This window comes from Thermobia domestica, unplaced genomic scaffold (assembly GCF_964235325.1).
Source record: "Thermobia domestica unplaced genomic scaffold, izTheDome1.hap1.1 HAP1_SCAFFOLD_1774, whole genome shotgun sequence".
Taxonomy (NCBI): Eukaryota; Metazoa; Arthropoda; class Insecta; order Zygentoma; family Lepismatidae; genus Thermobia; species Thermobia domestica.
Window position 1 is genome coordinate 9,210 of NW_027657484.1, and position 17,929 is coordinate 27,138.

Below are 17,929 nucleotides of genomic sequence, written 5' to 3' on the forward strand. Positions count from 1 at the left end.
TTCAAGATTTTTCATTTCAAACGGTCCTTGTCAGGACCAACACATTATTCGAAAGAGTTAAATCACGAAATTTGCTTCATTCTGTTATGTAGAAACACGTTGAAATCCAATTTCTATATGCTGTTAGTAAAAAAGTAAAGCACTAGCGGAGATGTGTCGTGCTTGTATACGAAAGGCATTTACTCGCCGGAGATCTACACTTAGTCATAATAATTTACTTTTAAAAAGTGGTAATACATTCCGTGTTAAGTATAGTAGTAGGTGCACACGGATCGGAAATCAGGTTATTTTAATGTGCCGTGCAAATAAACAGGCTGTTAGTGTAAGAAATAGTGGGTATAACGCTTAGAATATCGATTAATCGCTATGAAATAATGTTGATAAATTATCTCTTGAAAGTACTATAAAATTAATGTTTCTAGTATTTTCGTACTTGAAGGATAATGAAATTTGAAAAAGAGATGCCAACAGCACCTGGTGTTCCCAGGCGGTCACCCATCCAAGTACTGACCAGGCCCGATGCTGCTTGACTTCGGTGATCGGACGAGAACCGGTATATTCAGCATGGTATGGCCGTTGGGCGAATGCATATGGCTTCGAGTGAGTTATTGTAGCTACGTAGGTTTGTCAATTGACATTATTAACTATAAAGGCAAGCATATTAACGTCGTTAACATTACTTGGAATATACTAATATTCGAATAAATATTTGAATGTTCGAATGATGAGTGATTCGGATGTTCATAGTGCCACTATGTCCTATCGAGTTTACTATCACGAACCACGTATGAAATTGTATATAAATAAATAAAAATAAATCCTTTATTAAGTATTGATTACAGGAAAAAGGCAAACTTACATTCTTTAATGTACACAATGAAATGTATGAAAGATATTTTTAAGATATGTTTCACTTACCCTTTATAACGCAAGGTAGTTTTCAGTGTAGCATCCTCTTCAGCTGCGAGATAACGTAAGGCAGATGATCATTCAGTCGTGAAGCACTAAAATGTAATATACATTTTAAATATTATCGATAAGAATTATTTACTGCAGGGATGCAAATAAAGTGAGGCAAATTAGTAAATAAAAACCGATACTGTAACTGATAATGTAATTACGTATCTGTATTAGTTGTATATACAGTAATCGCACGATTATCCGCGGAGTTGGATGTTGCATAATCGCGCATAATCAGCAGTATGAGCAGAAAAGGGAAATGAAATGAAATCTTTAGATTTACGTCGCATACTTATACCGGTTACGCTAAAGGAGACGGTGATGATGAGTACTGAATGAAGAAAGTGGGAGGAAACGGGAGAAACCCGAGAAAACCCATGAGCACGGTCTTTATGCACGACAAAGTTCACACGGCACGAGCTGGGATTGAACCAGGGACCCCAAGCACCGGAGGCCAAAAAAGGGACAAAAAGTCTTTCGTGCAACTTTCGTTTTCGGTAAAAAGTTTACACATAATTTAGAAAGAGTAGTTTTCTGGTCTTTTTATTTCACAAGTTGGTTCATGTCTATATTTTTTACATGCATAAAAAATTTTTCAACTCCCTTGCTTAGTTCCTGTTAAAGACCTCTACCTCTGATTGTATTTTTTGCACATATTCTTATTGTTTTTCAGACAACATTTCTAAGAGCGTAATTTATCGTCAGCAAGAAAAGAAAAGGAAAGCCTCGGATAGTGGAATGTGTACTGTATATATATATATATATATATATATATATATATATATATATATATATATATATATATATATATATATATACGTATTAGTATATAGTTTTATTTTATACGTCTCCTATTATTACACAATGTGCAGATATTGTGAAAGCGCAAGTAAATATGTATAACTCCCCGTTCTGCACTTAATAACTTGAAAGAAGTTCGGGGAAGGTAGTGTAACAGAAAGTGCAAACAGAAATGAGGGTTTACAGGCATTTAATATTATTCCGTAGTAGTATGATTTTTTGTAAAATATATATATATATATATATATATATATATATATATATATATATATATATATATATATATATATATATATATATATATATATATATATATATATATATAAACATACATATTCAATGATATAGTAAGAGGTTAGCAGCACTGATAGAACTGCAGAAAGTACAAAACCGTTAATAAGAAAGAGAGAGAGATGGTGGCCGCTTTTGTGCTTTTCATTGGCTAATTCCGAATTGCGCGCGAATACGTACGAGATTTCTTTCTTTTTCCTCTTCGCAGCCCAGATGTTGCCAATTAGAAGTTTTAGTACTACATTTGTATGAAAATGTTGCCTTTAAGAAATGTGGTTTGCATACGGAGAAAAGAGCAAATGAATATTTATCTTAGTGGGCATGAAAAAAGACGAAACATTTTGCAAGATGGACACACGAACTTCCTTAATGCAGGCGTTCAGTACATTATTGTAAAGAAAAAACACTAAAAAGAATTACTTCAATATCCCTAGCAACATTCAACAATTCATAGAGAAAAATCTTTATTTTGAGAACAATGGAAAACTATGTAATTGTAGATAACTACTAAATTTAATGATTAAGGAAAACGTTTAGGCCCGGCCCTTCAGAAAGAAAGTGCACAGAATTTTCTCTCATGGAAGCAATTGCAAAATCAACATTTTGTTTGCAGTTATAATTAGAGGATCTATATACAGGGTGTTCGAAAAGAATGTATCCTCTTGAAAGAAAATATTCTCTGGGCCCCTAATCCTTTATATACCGAAAGGAAGTTTGTATAGCATTTTTTCTTACCTTCGTTAGAAGAATTGAAAGTGACTACTATCGTGACACGGGAGATATTTGATCGATAGTCGAATTACTCCCATGCTCGAATGAACACGTCTCTTGTAAGGAGAGGAAAGGCTTCTGTGATCCGCTATCGCAGCTGTGTCATATCTGCAGAGAATGTTAGGACACAAACGTGATCTTTGAGAGCCTCGTGAAAAGAAGTCGCATAGTATCATGTGTGGAGACATCGGGGCCATCTGAAGAACGCTTCATCATTAGGACCAAGGGCGAGTTACGAAACACTCTGGGATATATTTATTAACATAACTTCTCGTCATTCTGCAAGTGTGGTGGAGCTCCTCCTATTGGAAAAGGAAACCTCGGGAGCCCTCTTCATGTGTAGGTATCGTTCACATCTGAAGCATGTGAAGATAGATTACTGTACTATCGTGTACCTAAAATCATTTTCTACGAATACGAACATGTCTACACTGAAGGCAGTGCAGCTCTTTTTCTCTTTTTTTTTTTGGTCATGTATTGTAACGCGGGGCAATGCACACAATAACATGTAATGTTGTGTATCATCATAAAGGGCCAGGGCGATGATTGGATCTTGATGGACGTGGAGAACTGATAGGTGATGTGAGTGGTATTGTGATCTATGGTTGTATGTTTACTGATGAATGCATAAGGAGAGGTGAAGGGGTATGCCTTTTTTTTTATGTCGATCGGCAGGGAAGCGATTGGGAAACTTTTGACTTTGTTTTTCAACCGATATATTGATTGAATAGGTCGCCGACAATTTTACGGGGCGTCACGTCGTTGCCTTTTTCATGTCGATCGCGAGCGAAGCGAGCGTTTTTTTTTTTTTTTTTTTTTACCGACAATATGTATTGAATCGGTTGCCAACACCTTTAGGGGCGCGTCACGTCCTTCTTTCTGTGCTGATCGCGAGCGAAGCGAGCGCGAAATTTTTGACTTTTTTTTTTTTTTTTTTACCCACAATATTTATTCAATCGGTCGCCAACACTTTTAGGGGTGCGTCACGTCCTCTTTTCTCTGCTGATCGCGAGCGAAGCGAGCGCGAAATTTTGACCTTTTTTTCTCTTTTTAATTCTTTTTTTTTTCTTTAAGAAAAAATATTGATTTCATAGGTCGCCAACATTTTTACGGGATGGAACATCGTTTATTTGTTTTTCCAACCGTCTTTCTGTCTTGAGCCCCCGCCAAGTTAACTTTATGGTGGACAAAAACTATGTGCGGTGGGTTACCGCGGGGTTCTCCCGTTTCCTCCCACTTTCTTCATTCCACCACCATTTCAATCATTTCTCATAATCAGCGCCCTTTTTGCCTAAGCGGCATAACGTGGGACGTAAAACAAAGATTTCCTTTAGTTGCTTTCTGTCTTGATTACGAGCGCGAAATTTTTACTTTTTTTTTCTTTCTTTTGATATTATTCATTTAATAGGACGGCAACACCTTTACGGGCCGCCGCGTCGTCGTTTACACTTCTTCAGCCCATATTCTTTCTGCTTGTTCGTTTTCCGGCATCTTGTTATCACCGCCCGCGGGAATGCCTATGTCTTTCATCGCTTTTGAAGCAAATCTTAATAAATATGCACTCTCACATTTCTACTAATATGCATACCACAGTGGATAGACTGTAACTAGGAAAGCAGAAGCCTGCATATCATATTATTTAACAGTTGAAAGTGAACTGCCATTTTAAGTTTGATTTTGATCAGATGAGTGCAGGTTCAACTCGTCGACAATTGTGAAGATTCTCGAGGTTAGGGACCATCCATTTTGTGCTTTGTAATGAAAATGGCTGCAGCCAAACTTCTCTGATCTGAATGAAACTTGGCATGATGATACATCTTGACCTGCTCTACAAGTTTATTTAGTATTTTCCGTTGCGCAGGCTTTTGCTTCTCCAGGTTCTCCCATGGAACTGAGAAACGTATTCAGTCGAACTTCTGCGGTAAGTCAGTATATCATCCTGAGAAGTTTGATCGAGATAGCAGAGGTTCGACTATTCGTTTTTCAATTCCATGTGATATTACAACACGGTGAACTAAATTTATATAGAAACACTTTGATTTTGTTTTGTTTTTTGCTAGCATTAAACTGAGAAAATGTTATTGAATAGACAGAGAACACCACTCAAAGAAAGTACATCATAAGAATATATATATGGTTGCTGTGGTTCTCGGTTTAATTTGCTAGTTAAGAAACTTGCTCTAAATAAGTACATCTTACAGGTGAAAAACTAAGCCAGGCGATAGAATTAAATATAAAGTTATACACTTTTATTTTACGTTTACTAGTGTTGGGTTACTACTGTAAAATAAGTCAGTATATATGAAAGATAACTGTATTAGGTACTATTTTCCACCGGCGGTGTATTCTTGCATAGTGTACTTAATGTTTACAAGCGGGGCGCTACTAGTATGGATGCATGACAAGTGCTATTGAAACTCGAAAACTAACTGGTTTCCACTACCCTTGCTTATACGTATACCCGCGTCGCCTTCGCTCCTGTTCACTTTGGACGCACATTCTTGCTATCGCTCAGGCCCCCAGCTTTCTCCTGTTTTGGCTCCCTTAAATAGTATTCGTGCTTTTTATTGGCCACCTGGCAAAGCACTTGTAATGATTTTACACCAGTAACTCTAAAATACATGTGTATTACTTTATTTAATTCTGTCGTCTGCAGAATTTTTTTTTTTTTTCGTACAAATATGCCTTTTCATGCAGAACACTGAATTTTGCCTGTAAATTTTTGAGAATATGCTGTGACGAAACTTGAGCACCGTTCTTCTTTTCTTTCTTATCACGAGTCTTCTTTAGCCTAATGAGCACAATCATCACACGATAACGACTATTCTTTTCATTTAACTTGTAAACAAGTTGAACTAATAATAATAATTGATGTACAAAGGAGAAGTGTCCTACATATTTGAGGTAAAAAATAAAATAAATATACTTCTACTTCATCCGTGTTTACAAAGTTAAATGTTATCGATTTACAAAAAATGGTCACCTATCCACACACTGACCAGGCTCGACACTGCTTGACCATACATATTAAAACATCGGTCCCACTGAATACACAAGTAGTAAGCACATTCACATAAAAATAATTAGGATTACAGTATATAAAATGTGTTAATTAAAATAGCAAATGCCTTACCTTATCACAGGCGATCCAAAGCCACTGCACATCATCTGCTACGCACACTATATTCCTCCAATATTTCACTCACTTCCTATATCACGCAACAGAAAATATTAATAAAATTCACTTAGCAACATTTTCATTTTTAATCAACAATACGTATAACAATTAAGAATAAAATTAATTGTGAGCACATTGTTATAATTAGAATACTGTTTTTATTCGTTTACAAATATGGGATTAATATAGAGCTGGCAGCAACAATATATACAACTCATCCTGTATGTATCGTAAATCCTAACTTGAGAAGACATCTCTGACGCAAACAATGAGACAAGAAATCAAATACTATATCCGACACATTTGGGGTTTATTGAACTTCAATGTTGGAAGATACCACCTTGTCGGTAGTACAAATGTAATATCCTTACAACACGCGGAACTTTTGCCAGGCATATCTAGGAATTTGGGAAGATTAATTGATATCCTTAATGTGCAATGTATGATTATGACGCATTGTTATGTACACGCAGACGGAACCAGGACAATCTATAGATGACATTTGCACTGTGTTTGGACAATTTGTTCGCAGAAAGTAACCGTTTTTGTCTATGAATACTTGAGAACATGGAAGGTATGAGATATACATTTTATGCGCAAATATTATAATACAAATCATTGTTAGTTTGGTGGATGCGTGAAAGAAAGAAAAGGAGTAGATTTTTGCAGACGTCCGGATATAAAGCGAGAACTGAGAATACGCATCTATAACATCTATTTTCTTTGTGTTAATGATATCGATGAACTAAACGGGGAAACTAAAATACAACTGTTTGCAGTATAATTCGAAGTATAGTCAAGTGCAGAGGCGTACTCACGGGGTGTCCACCGGGTGCGGACTCCTCGCAAAAGTTCCTAAGTGAACATACATTTGCAGACTTTCTCATTAAATGTAGTTATTAACAGGGAAAATATTGATGTATCATCAATATAAATCTGATCTTACACTTCATCTGTACTCTGTCTGTATCATGTTTTTGTGAAAAAGTAAGTGGAATATTTATCGTGTTTTCGAATGCAGAATAATAGTATATAGACATAGTGGCTTGTAGTATTGGAACCTTGCCCCCCGAAGCTTGGATCCCTTAGAAGAAAAAAAAAATGCATGCGCGCCTGGTGAAATGGTTAACGAATTCAGTTCACTCGATGAATCGACAGATAGTAATACACATTTCGACAGATCGACAGCATTCGACAGATACAGACATATGAAAGTAGCACAAGAATTAGGCGAAAGTCCGTGCGTTTCCTCAATTCACGTAGGAAACAACAGAAAATATCAACTACCATAAAATAATCCGTATATATATTTAATTTATTTGGAATAAAATAAATATAGAAACAACCTGTTCATACATAACTACGGTAAGTGCGTTAATTGCTAACGTAAGAACAAATATGAAACAAGGCACAAAATAAAAAAGAAAAATAAAGTTAAAGGGAATAAATATTTAGGCTTGATTGTCATTCGTATTAAGAAGCTGGGTAATAAAATGTTAAAATCTACAGAAAATTATGAAATTAAATCAGGATTTGAAATAAAAGTCTATACATTGGAAGTAGGCCAGGGAGTTTGCAAGGCAGATGTGTGCGACACGCGTTACTTTATAGATTCCCTTCATTGAACTATAGTAAGCAGTACGAAGATGGTACTTTGCGTATAATCACAGGAAGGATTGAAGTTAATTACCATGGTAATATAATTATTTATTGATAAGTATTTCCATGTTAAATTATGAAAATTATAAGCACAAGGAGGGTGAAAAAGTAGTGTGACCGACTTAGCAATGACTGAAACATAAAATAGAAAAGCGAATAAAAACAAATGCCTTTTGAGTTATGTGGAATAAAGTTTCTTCTAGCCAGTAAGGAAGAATAGGATCTGGTGCATTCATTGAATACCTGAAAAAAATCGTTTATCAAAATAGAAGGAAACACACTTATCGTTGTGGCAACTACGAACTTCTGTTTACCTCAGCCCGCCTCAGCAAGTGCTTTCTATCCGGTCCGCGCTCCGTAACCAAACTCAACGCTGCCTGCCAGCGAAAATTTCATTCTTCAGTATCGTTGAGTTTATTGCAGAAAGCAATGGCAGATACGGCATCAGCACCTGCAGCCCCGGCACAGGCTTCTCCTAAGAAGTCTGCAAAGCCTAAGAAACCAAAAACAACACCTTCTCATCCAAGAACATCAGAAATGGTGAACAACGCCATCAAGAATTTGAAGGAAAGGGGAGGAAGTTCACTGCAAGCTATTAAGAAATACATCTCTCAGAACTACAAAGTGGATGCCGAGAAGCTTGCTCCATTTATCAAGAAATACTTGAGAAGTGCAGTTGCTTCTGGGTCTTTGGTTCAGACCAAGGGAAAAGGTGCATCTGGATCGTTTAAGCTTAGTGCTTCATCGCTGAAGGAGAAGCCTGAAGGTGGATCTTCAACCAAGGCGAAACGATCAGCATCAAAGGAGAAGAAGCCTGCGAAAAAGCCAGCAGCTAAACGTCCCAAGAAGACTGGTGAAAAGAAAAAGGCTGCTGCTCCCAAACCTAAGAAATCACCATCTAAAGTGAAGAAGGCAAAAACTCCCAAGAAGCCAAAGGCCCCGAAGCCAAAGAAGGCTACAGCAAAACCGAAAAGTGCTAAGAAGGCTGCACCAAAGAAGAAGTAAATGTGTCAGTAAATCATCTGACATTTTAAAACGGCTCTTTTTAGAGCCATCAAATACTTTGAGAAGAGTAAAATTGTGCTTTTCCTATCATTATCACATGTTCATTCATAGCAATGTATAGTATACACGCAAGGGACTTTGAGTTTTCTTTTTAACCGAAGCACTTCTTGATGTAAGTGCTTTATAACAGAGGGGAATTGAGGGTGGGGAAAGAAAGCTTTCACGGGTGTCAAGAATGGTGTACTCGAAAAAAAATGGGGAACACATTACGTAATGTCAATTTGTGATCACTTACTTTTTCCTTGTTCCTATCTTCAAGTAGCGAAACAGTACAGAAAACGCACTTAATGCATTTGTTAGAAAAACTTTTGCAGGCTGACTGGGTTCGATTCTCGGTGGGAGCTCAAATGTTTCGCATTGCACGTTAATAAGTAGGTCCACGTTTGAAACAGCCTTGCTGCTGAAAGGGACACTAAACTAAAATCAACTCTTTTCAAGGCTGGGGTGAAAGAAATGTTCGAACTTATTACAACTCGTGAAAGTGAAGTAGACTGTTTCAATTTAACGTCGTACTATTATGATTTTTATGATAAAGGAGACGGGTGATTACGCCTAATGAATGATGGAAATACTGGTGTAATGAGAAAGTGTTAGGAAAAGGGAACACGCTAATAACCACGGATACCGTCTTATAATTCGTAATATTGCTATAAAGAAAAATAGTAACACCAGCAGAAATGTAGGTGTACAATTGAACTGATGTTAAGTACAAACAGACACTTAAAGAAAGTTTAGTTTAACGTTTGCATTCAACAGCAGCGACCTCTGAGAAAATATTACTTTTGCTACCTTGGAAGAAGTACATATTTCGCCTGCGAGTTCTATGAGATTAATAACGTTGAGAAGGGCAAACAGTGGTTGAATCGAAGTTAACTTATGCAACATATGGCAAAATCGAATCCTTGACCACATAAAACGAAGATAATCAATCGGTAAACATAGGGGAAAACTAAAGAATATACTTGAAAGATAGGATGATATACGAAACGAGAGGAAAACGAAGGTAGATGTATTAACTATGCAACATACGGCGTGAGAATTTAAAAAAAAAAGATAACAAGTATGGACAAGATCCTTGTTAGGATAACAGCATCTCTAAGTAGTGTATTGGTCCTAAAAAGGACCGTTTTTGAACTCAGTGCCAGAACTTCAAACTTAAGCACGTTCCCCACGGATGCGGCGAGCAAGCTGAATGTCCTTAGGCATGATTGTGACTCTCTTTGCGTGAATAGCACACAAGTTGGTGTCTTCGAAAAGCCCTACAAGGTAAGCTTCACTTGCCTCCTGTAAAGCCATGACAGCTGAGCTTTGGAAGCGAAGATCTGTCTTGAAATCTTGTGCAATTTCTCGGACGAGTCGTTGGAAGGGCAGCTTGCGGATGAGCAATTCAGTGCTCTTCTGGTAACGACGAATTTCTCGGAGAGCCACAGTACCAGGCCTGTAACGATGGGGCTTTTTCACTCCACCGGTAGCTGGAGCACTCTTTCTTGCAGCTTTGGTGGCAAGCTGCTTTCGAGGAGCTTTGCCTCCAGTAGATTTCCTAGCTGTCTGCTTGGTACGTGCCATTGCAACTGTCACGACTTGTTTCAAATAATTGCGCGCTGAATGAAGTCAAGTTATATAAAGAGCAAAACCGTTAAATCAAGCTATTTCTCATTGGATAAAGTCAGTCGAAAAGGACAGTTCTCATTGGCTTAGACACGTTTTGTGTTTTTCCTCCGTGCTTTCCCTGCATGATCGAAGGAACAAAACCACGAGTCTTGGGCTGCTTGGGCTTGTATTTCTCGTGTGTGGTGAGCGAAGCAGTAACATATCGAAATGACAGGACGTGGAAAAGGAGGCAAGGGTCTTGGCAAAGGAGGTGCCAAGCGCCACCGTAAAGTTCTTCGTGACAACATCCAGGGTATCACCAAACCCGCTATTAGGCGTCTTGCTCGCCGTGGTGGTGTGAAGCGTATCTCTGGTCTCATTTATGAAGAGACCCGAGGAGTATTGAAAGTATTCCTGGAGAACGTAATCAGAGATGCTGTTACATACACAGAACACGCCAAGAGGAAGACAGTGACAGCTATGGATGTTGTGTATGCCTTGAAGAGGCAAGGAAGAACCCTGTACGGTTTCGGAGGTTAAGTTGGGGTTCCTCCTATTTTGGATATAAAATTGGCATAAACGGCTCTTTTCAGAGCCAACAAATTTATATAAAGGGAAAGATTTACTTTGTGCGATTTTCTGTTAGATTATAAGAATTCGTGTAACTACATTAAAGCCTTTTGATGCACACAAAATTACAGACGTAGAGAGATTAATTTGAGAAAATCATACGTTTTTTTTTACATTATGTACGTTCATGTATACGTATTCATATGTAGCAGTATTAATGCTGGAGAAGGGGTTCTGGTTGGAAATTGGCGATTTGTTGGAAGTAGCGAGCATGAGAGATGCGAAACGCAAGTCGGAATTTCTGTTCTGACAGTAGGATGTACGTATAGAGGCTTATACAACTTCTATACTGTGCTGTGAGGGGCGAATAATGCGTTAGAAACCTGAATCTTGTCCTTTATCTTGTTTACGTGGTCTTGGGTTCGATTTTTTTCTTTTGCGGTAGTGTCTATTGTGATTTACATGTAAATTAATGACACTTCGTAGCGGGTTAGTAAAATAAAGAGTAATACAAATATGAGATGTAGGTTAATGCATTGTATACTTCACATTATTTACTAAAGAAAGGCAGTAGTTACAAGAAACCTAGGCTCGCTCGTTGGGCACAGTAGCAAATGAGTTCTGAGATCAGAGAATAAGAGTAGTTGCGTATTACAAACCATATACATATAACACATATCACACAAATATGAATATCGACCTTGCAAAGAATAAATCGTACTTAAGTGTGCATTTAATGTCATTACTATGTTGCAAAAGAAATTTAGGAAAGTTTTTTGATCCGCTCTGTTCATGATGTCATTGGGGCATAGTAATGAACAATAATAAATGTCGAGAACATATTGAACAGAGTAATTTCAGCCAAGCCAACGCAAGAGAAACATGAGTGCTTTAAGAATGTTGGAAATTCCTTTGTCTAGCATGAAGTACATGAGAATATGTGGTATGAGGTTTTCTTCCATTGCTGAGAATCTGGGCTCGACTGTCCTGTCCTCTGGGTAATATGAGCCCGATGTACGCAAATATCAAAAAAATGTAGCTAGCGACAATACAAAAGGTAATGATCTTATAATTAATAATGTAGTGGGAACTAAGCACATCGCTGTTTGGAGTATTCTAAAGATAGTGTGACTTCCTATGGGCTTCAATTACGATCGACGACTACACATACTAATTAATCGAATAGCAGCGAGAATTTCGAATGACACTAAGCAACTATCTCAGACACTTTTGATGAGTCTGTATATCGAAAACAATTCATTTCAATCGTAAATCTCCTCTATAAAGGGGTTTGTGGCCCTCATAAGGGCCGATTTGTATGAGATATAGGTCTTACATTTATGCCTTCTTCTCAGTTTTCTTGGGCAGAAGTACAGCTTGAATGTTGGGCAAAACACCACCCTGAGCGATTGTAACTCCAGACAACAACTTGTTTAATTCCTCGTCGTTACGGATAGCTAACTGCAGATGACGTGGAATAATCCTAGTCTTCTTGTTGTCACGAGCAGCGTTGCCTGCCAACTCAAGAACTTCAGCTGCCAGGTATTCCATGACTGCAGCCAAATACACGGGAGCGCCAGCACCAACTCGTTCGGCATAGTTACCCTTTCGCAAAAGACGATGGATTCTGCCTACTGGGAATTGAAGGCCAGCCCTGCTGGAGCGGGACTTGCTCTTTCCCTTGACTTTTCCACCTTTGCCGCGACCAGACATTGTTCAATATTCTTTCGTAATAAGATGAGAGGAAAAATTGCGGCCTCCCATGAATCAAGTCAGTTTTGTTACTACTTCAAGCGTGCACCCGAGTGCATCAAATGAAAAGCAAGGCAGTTGGCGCGAATTGAAACACGTACTGTAATTTAAATGAAGTCGATAAATCGGCGGACACATCTAATTTTGCTGAACGAGTGAGTCATCATGCCACCAAAAACTAGCGGAAAGGCTGCAAAGAAGGCTGGTAAAGCCCAAAAGAATATCTCCAAGGGAGATAAGAAGAAGAAGAGGAGGAGGAAGGAGAGCTATGCCATTTACATCTACAAAGTTTTGAAGCAAGTGCATCCTGACACTGGCATATCTAGCAAAGCTATGAGTATCATGAACAGCTTTGTTAATGACATCTTCGAGCGTATTGCTGCTGAAGCTTCTCGTTTGGCCCATTACAATAAGCGGTCAACTATCACCAGCCGGGAAATCCAAACAGCTGTGCGCCTTCTTTTGCCTGGTGAACTTGCCAAGCACGCTGTAAGTGAGGGTACGAAGGCTGTTACCAAGTACACAAGCTCTAAGTAAAAATCTTCTTCAAGATTTTTCATTTCAAACGGTCCTTGTCAGGACCAACACATTATTCGAAAGAGTTAAATCACGAAATTTGCTTCATTCTGTTATGTAGAAACACCTTGAAATCCAATTTCTATATGCTGTTAGTAAAAAAGTAAAGCACATAGCGGAGATGTGTCGTGCTTGTATACGAAAGGCATTTACTCGCCGGAGATCTACACTTAGTCATAATAATTTACTTTTAAAAAGTGGTAATACATTCCGTGTTAAGTATAGTAGTAGGTGCACACGGATCGGAAATCAGGTTATTTTAATGTGCCGTGCAAATAAACAGGCTGTTAGTGTAAGAAATAGTGGGTATAACGCTTAGAATATCGATTAATCGCTATGAAATAATGTTGATAAATTATCTCTTGAAAGTACTATAAAATTAATGTTTCTAGTATTTTCGTACTTGAAGGATAATGAAATTTGAAAAAGAGATGCCAACAGCACCTGGTGTTCCCAGGCGGTCACCCATCCAAGTACTGACCAGGCCCGATGCTGCTTGACTTCGGTGATCGGACGAGAACCGGTATATTCAGCATGGTATGGCCGTTGGCAACTACCTTTTCTTCAATGTCCTGTTAAGGAAGTATGTTTTAAGTAAGAATTGACATTATTAACTATAAAGGCAAGCATATTAACGTCGTTAACATTACTTGGAATATACTAATATTCGAATAAATATTTGAATGTTCGAATGATGAGTGATTCGGATGTTCATAGTGCCACTATGTCCTATCGAGTTTACTATCACGAACCACGTATGAAATTGTATATAAATAAATAAAAATAAATCCTTTATTAAGTATTGATTACAGGAAAAAGGCAAACTTACATTCTTTAATGTACACAATGAAATGTATGAAAGATATTTTTAAGATATGTTTCACTTACCCTTTATAACGCAAGGTAGTTTTCAGTGTAGCATCCTCTTCAGCTGCGAGATAACGTAAGGCAGATGATCATTCAGTCGTGAAGCACTAAAATGTAATATACATTTTAACTATTATCGATAAGAATTATTTACTGCAGGGATGCAAATAAAGTGAGGCAAATTAGTAAATAAAAACCGATACTGTAACTGATAATGTAATTACGTATCTGTATTAGTTGTATATACAGTAATCGCACGATTATCCGCGGAGTTGGATGTTGGCATAATCGCGCATAATCAGCAGTATGAGCAGAAAAGGGAAATGAAATGAAATCTTTAGATTTACGTCGCATACTTATACCGGTTACGCTAAAGGAGACGGTGATGATGAGTACTGAATGAAGAAAGTGGGAGGAAACGGGAGAAACCCGAGAAAACCCATGAGCACGGTCTTTATGCACGACAAAGTTCACACGGCACGAGCTGGGATTGAACCAGGGACCCCAAGCACCGGAGGCCAAAAAAGGGACAAAAAGTCTTTCGTGCAACTTTCGTTTTCGGTAAAAAGTTTACACATAATTTAGAAAGAGTAGTTTTCTGGTCTTTTTATTTCACAAGTTGGTTCATGTCTATATTTTTTACATGCATAAAAAATTTTTCAACTCCCTTGCTTAGTTCCTGTTAAAGACCTCTACCTCTGATTGTATTTTTTGCACATATTCTTATTGTTTTCAGACAACATTTCTAAGAGCGTAATTTATCGTCAGCAAGAAAAGAAAAGGAAAGCCTCGGATAGTGGAATGTGTACTGTATATATATATATATATATATATATATATATATATATATATATATATATATATATATATATATATATACGTATTAGTATATAGTTTTATTTTATACGTCTCCTATTATTACACAATGTGCAGATATTGTGAAAGCGCAAGTAAATATGTATAACTCCCCGTTCTGCACTTAATAACTTGAAAGAAGTTCGGGGAAGGTAGTGTAACAGAAAGTGCAAACAGAAATGAGGGTTTACAGGCATTTAATATTATTCCGTAGTAGTATGATTTTTTGTAATATATATATATATATATATATATATATATATATATATATATATATATATATATATATATATATATATATATATATATATAAACATACATATTCAATGATATAGTAAGAGGTTAGCAGCACTGATAGAACTGCAGAAAGTACAAAACCGTTAATAAGAAAGAGAGAGAGATGGTGGCCGCTTTTGTGCTTTTCATTGGCTAATTCCGAATTGCGCGCGAATACGTACGAGATTTCTTTCTTTTTCCTCTTCGCAGCCCAGATGTTGCCAATTAGAAGTTTTTAGTACTACATTTGTATGAAAATGTTGCCTTTAAGAAATGTGGTTTGCATACGGAGAAAAGAGCAAAATGAATATTTATCTTAGTGGGCATGAAAAAAGACGAAACATTTTGCAAGATGGACACACGAACTTCCTTAATGCAGGCGTTCAGTACATTATTGTAAAGAAAAAAACACTAAAAAGAATTACTTCAATATCCCTAGCAACATTCAACAATTCATAGAGAAAAATCTTTATTTTGAGAACAATGGAAAACTATGTAATTGTAGATAACTACTAAATTTAATGATTAAGGAAAACGTTTAGGCCCGGCCCTTCAGAAAGAAAGTGCACAGAATTTTCTCTCATGGAAGCAATTGCAAAATCAACATTTTGTTTGCAGTTATAATTAGAGGATCTATATACAGGGTGTTCGAAAAAGAATGTATCCTCTTGAAAGAAAATATTCTCTGGGCCCCTAATCCTTTATATACCGAAAGGAAGTTTGTATAGCATTTTTTCTTACCTTCGTTAGAAGAATTGAAAGTGACTACTATCGTGACACGGGAGATATTTGATCGATAGTCGAATTACTCCCATGCTCGAATGAACACGTCTCTTGTAAGGAGAGGAAAGGCTTCTGTGATCCGCTATCGCAGCTGTGTCATATCTGCAGAGAATGTTAGGACACAAACGTGATCTTTGAGAGCCTCGTGAAAAGAAGTCGCATAGTATCATGTGTGGAGACATCGGGGCCATCTGAAGAACGCTTCATCATTAGGACCAAGGGCGAGTTACGAAACACTCTGGGATATATTTATTAACATAACTTCTCGTCATTCTGCAAGTGTGGTGGAGCTCCATCCTATTGGAAAAGGAAACCTCGGGAGCCCTCTTCATGTGTAGGTATCGTTCACATCTGAAGCATGTGAAGATAGATTACTGTACTATCGTGTACCTAAAATCATTTTCTACGAATACGAACATGTCTACACTGAAGGCAGTGCAGCTCTTTTTCTCTTTTTTTTTTGGTCATGTATTGTAACGCGGGGCAATGCACACAATAACATGTAATGTTGTGTATCATCATAAAGGGCCAGGGCGATGATTGGATCTTGATGGACGTGGAGAACTGATAGGTGATGTGAGTGGTATTGTGATCTATGGTTGTATGTTTACTGATGAATGCATAAGGAGAGGTGAAGGGGTTGCCTTTTTTTTTATGTCGATCGGCAGGGAAGCGATTGGGAAACTTTTGACTTTGTTTTTCAACCGAATATATTGATTGAATAGGTCGCCGACAATTTTACGGGGCGTCACGTCGTTGCCTTTTTCATGTCGATCGCGAGCGAAGCGAGCGGTTTTTTTTTTTTTTTTTTTTTACCGACAATATGTATTGAATCGGTTGCCAACACCTTTAGGGGCGCGTCACGTCCTTCTTTCTGTGCTGATCGCGAGCGAAGCGAGCGCGAAATTTTTGACTTTTTTTTTTTTTTTTTTACCCACAATATTTATTCAATCGGTCGCCAACACTTTTAGGGGTGCGTCACGTCCTCTTTTCTCTGCTGATCGCGAGCGAAGCGAGCGCGAAATTTTGACCTTTTTTTCTCTTTTTAATTCTTTTTTTTTTCTTTAAGAAAAAATATTGATTTCATAGGTCGCCAACATTTTTACGGGATGGAACATCGTTTATTTGTTTTTCCAACCGTCTTTCTGTCTTGAGCCCCCGCCAAGTTAACTTTATGGTGGACAAAAACTATGTGCGGTGGGTTACCGCGGGGTTCTCCCGTTTCCTCCCACTTTCTTCATTCCACCACCATTTCAATCATTTCTCATAATCAGCGCCTCTTTTAGCCTAAGCGGCATAACGTGGGACGTAAAACAAAGATTTCCTTTAGTTGCTTTCTGTCTTGATTACGAGCGCGAAATTTTTTACTTTTTTTTTCTTTCTTTTGATATTATTCATTTAATAGGACGGCAACACCTTTACGGGCCGCCGCGTCGTCGTTTACACTTCTTCAGCCCATATTCTTTCTGCTTGTTCGTTTTCCGGCATCTTGTTATCACCGCCCGCGGGAATGCCTATGTCTTTCATCGCTTTTTGAAGCAAATCTTTAATAAATATGCACTCTCACATTTCTACTAATATGCATACCACAGTGGATAGACTGTAACTAGGAAAGCAGAAGCCTGCATATCATATTATTTAACAGTTGAAAGTGAACTGCCATTTTAAGTTTGATTTTGATCAGATGAGTGCAGTTCAACTCGTCGACAATTGTGAAGATTCTCGAGGTTAGGGACCATCCATTTTGTGCTTTGTAATGAAAATGGCTGCAGCCAAACTTCTCTGATCTGAATGAAACTTGGCATGATGATACATCTTGACCTGCTCTACAAGTTTATTTAGTATTTTCCGTTGCGCAGGCTTTTGCTTCTCCAGGTTCTCCCATGGAACTGAGAAACGTATTCAGTCGAACTTCTGCGGTAAGTCAGTATATCA

General features: G+C 37.7%; 2 non-coding genes across 2 annotated transcripts; both read right to left on the bottom strand.

Annotated features, from left to right (window-relative positions):
* Nucleotides 1-462: 462 nt before the first annotated feature.
* LOC145678052 (5S ribosomal RNA) lies at nucleotides 463-581 on the bottom strand. Its single transcript, XR_014130187.1, has one exon. It is a non-coding gene; the product is annotated as a 5S ribosomal RNA (ribosomal RNA).
* Nucleotides 582-13,645: 13,064 nt separating this feature from the next.
* LOC145678051 (5S ribosomal RNA) lies at nucleotides 13,646-13,764 on the bottom strand. Its single transcript, XR_014130186.1, has one exon. It is a non-coding gene; the product is annotated as a 5S ribosomal RNA (ribosomal RNA).
* Nucleotides 13,765-17,929: the final 4,165 nt, after the last annotated feature.